Source organism: Ochotona princeps, chromosome 7, assembly GCF_030435755.1.
Source record: "Ochotona princeps isolate mOchPri1 chromosome 7, mOchPri1.hap1, whole genome shotgun sequence".
Classification (NCBI taxonomy): domain Eukaryota; kingdom Metazoa; phylum Chordata; class Mammalia; order Lagomorpha; family Ochotonidae; genus Ochotona; species Ochotona princeps.
In genome coordinates, this window is record NC_080838.1 from 6,285,777 (window position 1) to 6,299,338 (window position 13,562).

The window sequence follows — 13,562 nt, forward strand, 5'->3', positions numbered from 1 at the left end:
ACAGCTGGCTCCTACATCTCTCACAAATGGAGCACAGAGATACTTGGGGTAGTCACAGAGTAAGATGCCCCAGAGCGAGCGAGCCAGACCTTGGGTTACCTGTGTCAGGACAGAGCAGTCTCACAAGTGATGTTGACAAAAAGACTATTATGCACACAATACATCACAGTGTGCTGTCAATTGCCTACAAACACAGGCATCTTTGGAAAGTGTGTCAATGGACTTCAGGTCCTGGACTTGAGGTCTGCCATTGCCACTGGGAAATGAGAGCTGGTAGGGTGGGTGTGGAGGGAACTTCAGCCCAGTCTAGGGTGTTGGTTCTTCTAGAGAAAAAGCTGGAAGTGCAGTGCCTGCTGAGCTAAGAGCTGTGGCCTTGCCCCGCTGTGGGCTTGCTTTGCTGATCCCCAAGTTTAAGATGCTTGTCACACAGATGTTCAGCTCTACTGGTGATGAAGACACGTCGTTGTAGACTATCCTTGACCTTTAAACTGAAAGTCACTGGCCCCTGGAGAAAAAATATCTGTGCGCCCCTGCTTTAGAAAGGGTCCCAGCTGGTTGGGCAGTGGCCCCCTGAGGTTTGTGGCCCTGCTGTCTTTCCACACAGTAAGAGGTCACAAGGGTGTGAGCACCTGCTGCTCTCTCTTCCCCTCTCCAAGGCCCTTATGCATCCTCATTTTCCCACTCTCTGGTCCTCCTGCAGGGCTCTGCTCTGGGGCTATGGGTCTGGACCCAGCAGGCGCATTACTGAGTTACAAGTGCTCTCAATAGACCCAAGGGCCCACTCCCCTCCTGTCTGTGTTTTTTTTTTTCTATAGCATTTGCAGAATCGAATGATACAATCTCTTCTGCTTTTTGCATGTTGCTTTCTTATCCACCTGTCCACTTCATACTGGTGCTCGTCTCTCCTTTCCTTGCTCCTTATACCTCTCTGGGACCATCCTACCCACTTGTCTGCCTTTGATCTCCCTCCAAGGCTGGTGATTCCCACATCACCATCACCTCCACCCAGATCTGACTGCCCTGCCATGCTCAGTTTTCCCAGGTTGTGCCCCAGCATATGGTGTGAGTCCAGAGTGCCCAAAACACAGCTCCATCTCTGCCCCCTGAGCCTGCAGACCCCCTGTAGGTCCCATTGTACTTGGGTAACTGTGTGTACCTTGGGTACTTGATGTATCTGTTTTGGTCTCACTTCTGCAGTGGTCCTTCTATATCACAAGCTTAACCCTTCTCCTCCTGTGCTTAGCCCGGTGCGTGCGACTTTTCATTTCCTTGAGAGGATTCCGCCTCCCCCTGTCCAACTGCCCCCAGCATGGTCACAGTGCCCAGAGTTCCCTTCCCACATGACCCTTGTCATCTTCCACCTGCGCCCTAAGACACAACTTAAACACACCAGGGATCGGGCCACTGAGCCTTCCTCTGTGCGTGCCTCAGCTATGACGTTTTTCCCTGCGCCTAGGCTGGGTGGACACCTGAGATTTGATTCAATGGTTCCACTCCCCTGCGAAGACTTCTTGAATCCCCCAATCCCACATGCTACTCATTCCTTTCTCCCTCATATCCCTGTGGCACCATATACCACCACCTTACAACTTTTATTAATCTATTTTGTAATTATTATTCATTTGCATGCTGTTATCCCTGCTTTCCAGTCACTTCCCTGGGAAGAGGCGGGGTGGGGGGGTCGGGTTTCATTCATCTTTATATCCTGGGGCTTAGAAGGCATGAAACACCTTCCGTGTAATAGGCACATCACAGAGTGTAGCAACTGACTGAATGACTGATGAACTCAGTCAATGAATGAATGCCTTAGTGAATGACTGTATGAATGAATGAAGGACATGTATTGCATCTCAGGATGTACTTACATTCGTGATAAGACCATACTCATTTGCATAGTGAAATCAAATTAAGGTAATATTTAGATAAATGTCATTGATAGTTGACAGTTTTAGAATTTTATTCTCAAGTATTAGTAAACAGCCCCAAACTTTCTTATGAAGTCTAAATTTTTAAAAAAATATTGATTTATTATTTATTTATTGGAAAGGCAGAGTTACACAGTGAGAAGAAGACAGAGAGAGAAAAACAAAAATATTTTCCATCTGCGGATTCACCCCCCAGATGACTGTAACAGTTGAGGCTAGACCAGGTTGAAGCCAGGAGCCTGGCCCCCTCCGTGGTATAGACAACAGTGGTGTTGCTGTGGCCCCCCGCCCTTTGGTCTGTATAGCAGTGATGGCCCAAAGTGGTGGTGTCCCCATAGCCCATCCTGTGGTTCGTTTAGAAGCGGTCTCCCTGTGCTCCTGCCCCCAGTCTGTATAGCTGTGGTGTCCCCATGGCCCCCTCTGTGTTTTGGGCAATGGTGGTGTCTGCATGGCCACTCTGAAGTCAGGGCCGTGGTGACGTCCCCATGCCCTCTCTGTGGTCTGTATATGGTGGTGTCTCTGTGGTCCTCTCTGTAATCTTTGCAGTGGTACTGGCTGCGAGGCCCCCTCTGTGATCTGTGAAGTGGTACTGGCTGCGTGGCCCCTCTGAGGTCTGGGTAGTGATGGTGGCTGCGTGGCCCCCTCTGTGGCCTGGGCAGTGGTGGTGGCTGCGTGGTCCCTTTGTGGTCTGAGCAGCAGTGGCATCCCCATGGCCCCCTCTGTGTTCCGTATATGGTGGTGATGTCCTCTCTGATCTATGCAGTGGTAGTGGCTGCATGACCCCTTTGTGGTCTGTGCAGTGGTAGTGTCCTATGGACCCTCTGTAGTCTGTGCAGTGGTGGTGTCCCATAGACCCTCTGAGTTGTGTACAGTGATGGTGTCCCCGTTGTTCTCTTTGTGGTCTGTGCAGTGATGGTGTCTCCATTGCTCCCTGTGTGGTCTGTATATGGTGGTGGTCCCATGGTCCCCTCTGCGGCCTGTGTGGTGGTGGTGACCCCATGGTCCCCAGTGTGGTCTGGGCAGCAGTGGTGTCCCTGTACCCCTCTCTGTGGTCCATGGTCTGGGCAATGGTGGTGGTGTCACTGTGGCACTTTCTATTATCCAAAGCAGTGCTGTCTCAGTGGCACTGAGCAAGCATCTACGGACACTGAACCCAGCCATCTTTCCACCACCAGACGGGGGCCTGATGAGGGTGGGAAGCTCATCTGTCTCTGTTTGTTCCAGTTTTGTCCCTGGCTGTGTCTTATTCAGATATCACAAATGCTGAACACAATTTTAAAGAGATCAGCCAAAGAGAGAGACTGTGAAAGGTGTATGCATCTGTTCGTTTTGTGCCCAAGGGTTTTTGTCCTGTGTTCAGTTCTTCAATCACACAGAAAATGAATGAGGACTGTCAGCAGGGTGATTAAAGTCCACTCCATTAAGATCTCACTGAATCATCCTCAGCCCAGTGCACACACTCACTAGGATTATTGGGGGAAGCATTTTTAAAAAATATTTATTTTATTTGAAAGGTGGAATTACAGAGCCCCGGGGGAGATTGATCTTCCACACATGGGCTCACTCCTAAATGGGGAACTTTTAAAACATAGAGTCTGCTAGGCCATACTCCCAAATAGCCTCAAATACTGATTTGGTTGGGCTCCAGAAACTCAGAGTCTGAGTGCGGTGAAGGTGCAGAACCATTGCTGTGGCCGATGAGGAATCAGAAGGAAATGAGGTTACCTGGTCCTGTCAGACCCTGTGATCTCCAGCGCAGCAGCAGCGGTGTGGCCTGGTAACATGTCAGAAATGCACACTCTCAAGCTCCGTCCCAGGACTGGGCAGCAGCACCCAACACTCGTGTTTGCCATGCACTGTAGGGTTTGAGGACTCCTGGCTTAAACCTCCAAGCTGTGGCATCAGCAGGACCCTTTCTGGAGATGCCAGTTGGCATCCTAGCTGGCACCTATTTTATTTTCTTTCACAAGATGAATCACTTATTCATTTTAATCTATACTTTTATTTTGTGTTTTGTGTTGGTTATATAGGTAAGAGGGTTGTATACCCATGTAAGCCTCTGATTAGGGTAGAGAGGGTCACGGTGTGAAGGAAGTTGGGTGAGATAAATATTTCACTTCTTTTTTTCCCTTCTGTCCACAGATTAGGGGAGCTATGAGAGAAAAGGGTTTGGTGTGGGGGGAGCCTGGTCTTGGCTGTCAAACCACAATAGTGCTCAGGGATGGAGATGGTCATTTGATGTTGCCCTAGAGACCCTGGTGTGGGGAAGAGTGTTACTTGAGTGGTCTGGATAGTTCTGAGAGGTTGTCAGCTTCATTGTATCACAGTGAAAAAATGTTCCTAAGGTTTGTTGGCCACCAGGTCTACTTCAGCTTATCCATAGATCTAGACACCTGCTGAAAAGCCTGGCCAGGAGAGTTGTTCAATCTGATTTGGTTTCCATCTTTTGATGAGGCATTTGATGCTCCCATCAGCTTAGTTGAGCTGGCTGTCATGTTTCTCATTACGTTTGGGTATGTTCTGAATGACATGGGCGTCAGCAACTAAGGTGGCCCAGTCCCATAACATGTACTCCAAGGTTGGACCACATGTCCTTGTAATTAACCCTGAGGTCAGAGTTTGAGCCCAGTGGTCTAGTTGGAGAGTTCTCCAAAAAACCTTGCCTGGGAAGTCTTCAAACTTGACTCTTGGATGCTCCAGCTAGTGCCAGGTCAGGTTCAATCCATCTCCTACACCAGCCAATGCATGTACTAATGGATGCAGGTGCCTGGTCAGCACAGCTCCCGTCCCCAACTCTCATGCACACCCATAGGTGGTATGAACAGGCAGGTCTTTTATTCAGGGGTACCCTGGCCAGTGTCTTCCAGGGGCCCAAATGGCAAGCCTTTGGCATCCAACTCCCTGTCTCAGATTCTTCCCAAAATGACCTAGAGAACCAGAGGAGGGAAAGGTTTGGTGGTGGCCAAGGGGATAGAGTCTTGCCATCTACAGCCTTGAAGCCTCGGTTATACCTCCAGGTATTATTATTACTTTTTTACTTGGGGTGTGGGCTGGGCACCAAAGTGTGAAAGAGTGCCCCAATGGTTTTGATGTGCAACTAGGATTGAAAACCACTGAAACAATCCTGGGTTTTTGTTTTGTTTCATTTATTTGTTTCTTTTAATGTCCTTATTAGTTAGGTTGTTGGTTATAGTTGGAGGAATACAGATGAATGAAAGATAGGTAGGCTTTTGTTTCTATTGGCTTTAAAATTTATATGTAAATTATATATATGAGAGAGGGAGAGGTCTTCTGTCTACTAATCAATTCCCCAAATGTTTGCAACAGCCAGGGCTGAATCTGGCCAGTGCTGAGAGCCCAGAACTGAGACTTGTGTGTGCTAGGAACTCAAATACCTGAGCTTCTCATGGTGCACATTAGCAGGAAATTAGAATCGGAAGGAGAGTGGGGCCTGCAACCCAGGCACTCCAAAATGGGATGCTGATGTCACAGGCAGTGTCTTAAGGACTGTGCCCAGTGTCCACACCTTGAGCGTCCTGAGTGATTTCGCCCCTGCCACCCACCCAAAGCAGGGGCGAGTCTTACTGACTACCTGCTATGCTCTGCTGCACCTCCTTCTCTACATCACAAATTGCTTCAGTTATGCAGGCGTGGACTCTGTGTACTTAGCGCATGAAACAGCTGGGTGGCCAGATGGTGCCCAGCCTGCCTCCCCCCATCAGTGACTGGAACAGCCTCTTGTCACCGTTTTGTTTCCCACTGCGTGTGTGGTAACCATGGTGGTGTGGGATGCTGCGTTTCCTAGTTGTAAAAGCTAGAGGTCAGTGACACATTTGTTCCACTTGCAAAAAAACAGAAGTTGCTGAAGAGTTTGCGCCACCAAGGAGCAAGGGCATTTTCACTGCTCAGGGCAGTGCTGAAGGCGCAGCAGGCTGCCAGGCGCTGCAGCCACCTGGCCTCGGCTCATTCTGTCCCCATGTACAAGGATTCCTCACCGCATGTGGAAACCATGGGTTCCAGATGTGCTTGAATGAAGGTTGCCAATATGCCAATAAGCATTTGTAATTGTACACTGCACAATTCATTATCTGAATGATCAGATCTGAGTTATTATTATCACTTTCAAAACAGTCAAGTGAGGCATTGCCGCGTGACTTCTTCATTCATATGACCACTCTCCTTCTCTCTTTCTCTTTTAATTTTGTCATTATTTGGAAGGCAGAGAAACAAGAGAGAGGTCATTCTACTGGTTCACTCCTCAAATCCTGTAACAGCTACAGGTTGAAGCTAGGAGCCAGGAACTCCCTGTGGGTACCCCATGTGTGTGGCAGGAACTTAAGTACTTGGGCTGTCCTCAGCTGCCTCCCAGGGTGTAGCATTAACAAGACGCTAGTTTGGGAAGCACAGCCAAGACTCAAACCCAGACACTCTAATATGGAATGTGCCCATGGTGTCTTCACCACCACATCAGATGTGTGCACTCCTCACTCTTGTTTATAATTATGGGGCCAACTTTGTCATGCAGCGAGTTAAGGCATCACTTGCAATGCAGGCATCCTATATCACAGGCAGGTTCACGTCTGGCTGTTACATCCAGCTCCCTGCTAACGGCCTGGGAAAGCAAACAGAAGGCCCATGTTCTTAAGCTGCTGCCATCCACATGCCTAGATGGAGTTTCTGGCTCCTGTCTTCGGCTGGGCCCAGCTCTGGCTGTTGTGGCCATTTGGAAAGTGAACTAACCGACAGAAGATCTCTCCTCTCCACAGCCCATTTCCTCTACTTTTACTCTGCCCTTCAATCACCCTTCAAATATATATATATAATCCTGAGATGGAAAAGTCTTGGAAGAATCCATGCCAACATGAAAAAGCCACCCAGGAAGACAGCGCCCCGCCCAACCTGCAGCCAGGGAGCCCACTAGCCGCTCATGCCCGCTGACGTGGCAAGTTGGTCACACAGGGTGTGAAAGCATGCAAGACTCACCTTCTGTTTTCTGCCTGCTGTCCTCCATACTTCCTCTTGCTGCCTGGGCCTCTGCTGTGAACGCGTCACTGTCGCTTTCCATTTTCACTCTGCAGCTCCTGCAGCTTGGGCTTGTGCTGCTGCCTGTCCCACCCTGGGACCCTGAAATATATCAAGCCATACAAGGAGCAAGCTGTATCAGGCAGATAAGCCTCTTGGGAACAGCAGAGAGAAGTGTAGGGGTGGGGAAAGAGAATGGATGAGTGACAGAGAAACCTACAAGAGGTCATGGCCTGTTGCACAGTGTCTTCATGCTGATGGTTTCAGTGGCTGCCGGGGCAGACACTATGACACAGGTGTTGTGAAAGGGCTTCTTTTGGACTTTAGGGAGCAGAAGGTTAGAGAAGGGAAGGGGCACTTCTCCATCCCCTTGGCTAAAGAGGGGTGGCGTGGCATGCCTCAAGCGCAGCTGTTCCAGAGTTCTGGTTTAGGAACCTGTCCTTGGCTTCCAAGACCAAGGACATTCGGCGGGGTTCAGGTCCTGACTCACTTCCTGAGAGAGAGAAGGAGACACAGAGAGAGAACCTGTTCTGGCTTTCTTCAAGTTTATGCTAACCCCCTGCGGCTGTGTGGGATGCTGCCCATGGAACATCTTCCTGGGAGTGTGTTTCTTAGCCCAGCTGGTGCTACAAGGGCTGTGTGAGGTTGAGCAGGTTTTAGGGAGTCTTATGTCTACTGGGGTTAAACACAGGCCTGGGCAGGCACATCCAGACGATTTTGGGGGGCAGGGGAGGGGAGGCCTGCTCTGCTACCTCCACTGGCTCCGCCTGCACACACCTGCTTTTGCCACCTGGGGCTTCCCTGTTCAGGTTTGCGCCTCTGCCTGGTAGCCCGTTCCCGGTCACTGATGGCAGGCTGTGTCCCGCCCAGGCTCTCCAGCTCCGCTTGGCAGGATCACTGCAGGAACTTCTGAGGGCTGATTGTTCGTGCTTTCACCTTTGCTCCTTGTCTTACTTAGTCCATTTTCTGGATCAATAACGGACTGAGTAATTTGTAAAGAATGCAGGTTTGTTTGGAGGCTGGCAGGCTGCAGAACCTGGGGTTGGCATCTGCGTGGTGAGGGCTCTTTGCTGGGTCATAAGGTGGCCGAAGGGGTCACCTGGTGAGACAGGGCAAGGTGCCAACATCATCTCTCTTCCTCTCCTTCCAAAGCCATTGATGCCCCATCATGTCATCCTCACCACCCCACAGAGGCCCCATCGTCCCAATATTGACATAGTTACCAAGGGTTTAGTTTTCAATGCCGTAACTTGGGGGAGACAAGTCCAAGCCACAGCACCCACTGGGGCCATCACAGGCTGCCCCTACACCCAGCCCTTCCTGATCAGGTTTCTGTCAGGCCTCACAGTGACAGGACTCTGCCTGGGCTGTGTCTTGTTAAGTACTGCCCCTTTTACCGCATCCCCCACAGCTTCTCTGCCCTCTGCTGAGCTCCACCGTCAAAATTGTTCTGCCTGTGGGAAACCTCAAGGATGAACAAGGGGATGTGTAGGTGGCACTGTTGAAACTGCAAGAAGCCACCTGAGGAATCTCCAGCAGGGTTCGGTGGCGACAGATCCAAATCATGGCTCCGGGTGGCGGTCGGGACAGCACTCTGTACTTAATCCCGAACCCTTCATGGAACAAGGTTCAAGGTGAAATGCCAAGTGCAAAAAAGAAAGGGGCAGAATACTGGGTACATTTTGCTCCTGTTTGTGTCTATGAGTAAAGGAAATGGGAACTAATCCCAACGCCTTATCCACATAGAGTCCTCTGGAAGGCAGCAAGAACAGTGGGTACCTCTGGGGAAGGAAATTGTGCCATGGGGGCTAGGATAGAAGCAGAACTTTTTTTATTTTCTGAGCCTGTGCCCCTTGCATAGTGCCTCTCCAGGAAGTTTAATTAAAAGCAAGGTCAACGCTTTGGATTCAGCGTAGAGACTCAGTGTGGAAATAGATGGGGCCTTGGGGATCACTCCTCAGTTGGATCGATGAGCACATTAAGCTGTGCAAGGATGAATGGGTTGTCCAAACCCTCAGCTGCACAAGGAAGGACGGCACCCTCAGTGGACGGCCACGCTTGAGCAGACGCAGCTGCAAGCCCCACGTGTTCGGAACACTGAACACAAATGCTGCCGTTCCCCCAGCACCAGCAGCCCAGACTGTCCCCTTCCTCCTTCCTTTCTTTTTCATTAAAAAAATACATTTATTTATTTGAAAGTCAGAGTTATCAGGAAGGAAGGAGAGAGAGGATGAATTCTCATCCACTGCTTCACTTCCCAAATGGCCACAACAGCCCAGGGCTGGGCAAGTTAGGAGCCGGGAGTTTCCACCAGGGCTCCCACGTGGGTGCAGGGCGCCAAGCATCTGGGCCATCTTCCACTGCTTTTTCAGGCCATAAAACAGGATGCTGGCTTGGAAGTGGAGCAGCCAGGATTCGAACCAGCGCCCATATGGGATGCCAGCGTCATAGCAGCAGCTTTATTTGCTAAGCCCCAATGCCAGCTCCAAGGCTCAAGTTTCTGCATCTGTAGATTGAGGATGTAAAGATCACCGCGAAGGTCAAAAGATGCCACACGTACTTGTCCTGGCATATGCCATGAATTAAGCAGCCAGTAAACGCAGTTACTGTTATGTACAATTTCTAAGTTATCGTGGAGTTGGAGTTTGGACAGGGAGTGGGCTTGGGCGGAAGCCCACCTAGGGTTCTCTGAAGGTGAAGACTTACAGTGTAAATAACACACGCACACATAGACCCAGAAAGAGAGGGGCAGGGGGAGCCTTAACTTGATCCTCACTCATTGAAATAGCCCCTGAAGACTCTGAGAGAGCATGAAGCAGACCAATGTGAGGGTGTGTGTGAGGGCACATTGTGGAGAGAATGTTCCCTTTCATGCCAAGGGCCATCCACGGTCAGAATTATCTCAAGCTGAAAAAGAGACACAGCGCTGGGCACCCGGAGCCCTTCTGTCTGTTGCTCTCAGCCCCAATGGGCTAAATGCTCTCCTTATTCTGGCTGGCTGATTTCTGGGGCTAGGGGTCAAGGACTGAGGCAGATCACAAAACATTCTGGAAACTTCACTCACCTTCCCTGGGGAGGCACTGAGACCATCTCACACCTTGGGCAGGGGAGTCCCAAACACAAGACAGGTGCCCGGGACCCAGTTCCTCACTTCCGCTGTGCCCAAGAGCCACCTCCTTTTGTGGGTGAGGGGTATTGCCTTGCATGACGGACTTTCCTCCCTGGCTGTGTGCCAAGTGGAGTGGCCAGCCAAAAGCTCAGCTCCTACCAGAAGTGCGTTTTCTGAAACAAGAGTTGAACCCCACAGTCAGGGTAGTTCACTGAGGGGCATCAGCTTCCAGTTAGGGAGGTGGGGGAGGCCGAGAACCTGGTGTTGAAGTCTCTGATCCTGCTTGCCAGCTCTGGGATCTTGAACACATTGTACCATCTTCTGGCCCCAGTGTGGATCCGGAAGAAACTGAGGAGTAATGAGGTAATTTGCTGGGCACAGAGTTTGTCCCCTTGGCAAATTGTCACCTCAGTTAGCCTGAGTTAGAACAGGGCCTCTGGCAGTGAGAGAAGGAAGCCAGAGTGATCAAGTGTGCGTGTGTGTATGTGCCTGCATGTGTGTGTGCATGTGAGCATCTTATGTGAGTGTGCACGTATTGGTGTGTGTCTATGTGTTTATGTACATGAGTCTGTGAATGTGTGAGTATGTCTGTGTGCACGTTTATGTGTGTGTATGAGAGTAGTGGTGTGTGTGTGTGTGTGTGTGTGTGAATGTGTGTGAGAGTGTATTAGTATGTGAGCAGGTGTGTGTGTGAGTGTGTGTATATAAATGTAATTGTGTGAATGTTGGTGTGTATAAGTGTGTGTACATGTGGGAATGTGTGCATGTGAGTGTATTTGAGTGTGTGTGTGAGTGTGTGTGTGCATGTTGGTGTATGTATGTGTGAGTACATGTGAGAGTGTGTTGTGTATATGTAAGTGTGGATGAGTGCATGTACTCGTGTGTGAAATGTGTGTCTAAGGAACGTGTAAATAAGAGTGTGTGTGTATGTGTGTGTGTGAGTATGTGTGCATGACATGTGAGGGGTGTCCTGGAAAACTGAGCAGGATTAGCACCCTAAGCACCGATGGCAGGGAGTTAGGGCATTGCCACCGCCTACACCTACAGACACATCGTTTCCTCCTCACCCCACCCCTGCCCCTCAGTTGCCAGGGTTACCAGGGCAGAGTGCTGTGTTGAATCCCAGTGGTCCTGGAAGCGAGGTGACTTTAAGGGGAGGGGAGTGTATGTGTGAGCAATACCTGAGCAAAGCCTGTCTGTCCCTGCTCCCCTGTGGCACCAGACAGCAAAGGTCTTCACATAGGCATGACCACGTCATCGACTCAGCTCAAACCAAAGCTGTGTAACCATCCAAATCCCTTAATGCAGAAGACGGAGTCCAGTAAAGGACAGGCCACCTCTGCCTCCTGCTTTTGCCATGTATGTGTGAGAAATACAGGGAAGTAACACTGTGAAGTTTGCATGTGATGAATGTAGACAGTTCAGGACAGCGTGACAGATGCATTTCCTGGCCTTGCGTGGGAAGGCCATATTTACATCTATAACCAGATCATCACACTGGGGCTGTCTCAGCTCAGCCACCATAACAGAACACCACCAACTGGGTGGCTGGCAAGTTCAAAATCCAGGTGCTGGCAGACTGGACATTTGCTGAGGGTACACCTCCTGGTTTGCAAATAACTGCTTTCTGGTGTATCCCCATTGGCAAGGACAGAGAACACTGGGTTCTGCTTTTGTTTAAATGATTGATTCATTTATTTGAAAGGTAGAATGAGAGAAAGAGGGAGAGAGAGAGAAAGGAGGGAGAGAGAGGCTTTCCATGCATCAGGTTTTCCAAGCATTGGTTCATTCCCCACGTGGCCAGGCTGAATTCAGGAGCCAGGACCTCCATCCTGGTTTCCTATGTGGGTGGCAGGAGTCACAGATGCACTGGCAGGATGCCAGATCAGAAGCAGGGCAGCTGGGAATGGGGCTAATGTGGGCAGAATGCCAAGGCCGAAAGCAATGGCTTCATCTGTTGTACAACGATGTCTGCCTCTTTTCTTATAAGGATAGTAATCCTGCCATGGGGGTCCTGCCTTCATGATGTCACCCCAATCTTAGTGAGCTCAAAGGCCCTCCTCCTAATAATCATCACATTGGGGATTAGCGCTTCAACACGTGAAGGGTGTGTGTGTGTGTGAACATTCAATCCTTAGCAATGACCAGATATTTGTATTATTTTAATCCAAAGCAAAGTTCATTGTCCCAGTGCCCACATGGGATGCAGTTGCTGCAGGTGGAGGATTAGCTTGTTATATCATCACACCAGCCCTGAAATCAGATAATAAATTGGCTCTGTCATGTCCACTTTCATTACTCCAGATTAACGTGTGGCTTTACTGCAGCCAACTTGTCCATTTGCGCGATGCCTCATGCCTGGGAAAGCATTTCCCGTAGATTCCATAGCCTCAGTTTACAGGCAATACTGCTCAGTGGGGCCCATCTGAAGGGCAGGTAGTGTGACCTCATGATAGGACTCAGATCCTTAACTCACTTGACCATGACCATCACCTGGCCAGGAGAGAAAAGACTTCCAAAACTGTCACCCATCCATGTCCTCTCCCCGTCCTGTGATCAGGAACGAGGTAGCTTTTCAGTACAATCTGAGGCCGAAGCAAAATGCCCTTGATTGCCTGATGATGGGGATCGCTTTCATGGAGACATTTCTTTCAGTAAATGTAAATATTGGGAGCATCCCCTTGTGAACTGCCCTTTGTCAGTGACATGCGCATTGCGTTTTCATTGAGAACCGGGAAGATTGGTCGGAGAATCCCAGAGGGTTATACAGAGTGGGAGACTGACACCAAGACCTAAGCAGTTGCTCTACTCTCAGCAAGTTATTTTCCACTAGGTCCAGCCTTTTCTTAAAAATGAGAACACATGGGCCCGGCGGCGTGGTCTAGCGGCTAAAGTCCTCGCCTTGAAAGCCCCGGGATCCCATATGGGTGCCGGTTCTAATCCCGGCAGCTCCACTTCCCATCCAGCTCCCTGCTTGTGGCCTGGGAAAGCAGTTGAGGACGGCCCAATGCATTGGGACCCTGCACCCGCGTGGGAGACCCGGAAGAGGTTCCAGGTTCCCGGCATCGGATCGGCGCGCATCGGCCCGTTGCGGCTCACTTGGGGAGTGAATCATCGGACGGAAGATCTTCCTCTCTGTCTCTCCTCCTCTGTGTATATCTGGCTGTAATAAAATGAATAAATCTTTAAAAAAAAAAAAAAAAAAAAAAAAAAGAGAACACATTATATGGCCTGTAAAGGTGAATTTAAATGTATTGAGAAATCATATTAGAAGCTATCATGATAACCTCAAGGAGTAATCTCAGAATACCACACGGCTTGGCACATCAGCCTTCACATGAGGGGTATGCTGATGCTCTTTGCTCTAAGTGCTGCTACGGTGTCCGGTCAAGGCTACATGACTGCCTTTGTGGGGGGTGAACGGCAGGCCGTGGTTCCATGCTCACTCTACTCCCAGCTGGAGCTCCGTTTATCTTCAGTCCATAGTCCCTGTCACCCTGGCCTGA

General features: G+C 50.0%; 1 protein-coding gene across 1 annotated transcript in view; it reads left to right on the forward strand.

Moving 5' to 3' along the window:
- TMEM154 (transmembrane protein 154) overlaps window positions 1-13,562 on the forward strand; it is a 42,966-nt gene that overhangs the window by 6,007 nt on the left and 23,397 nt on the right. The gene's annotated exons all lie outside the window — the stretch shown is intronic.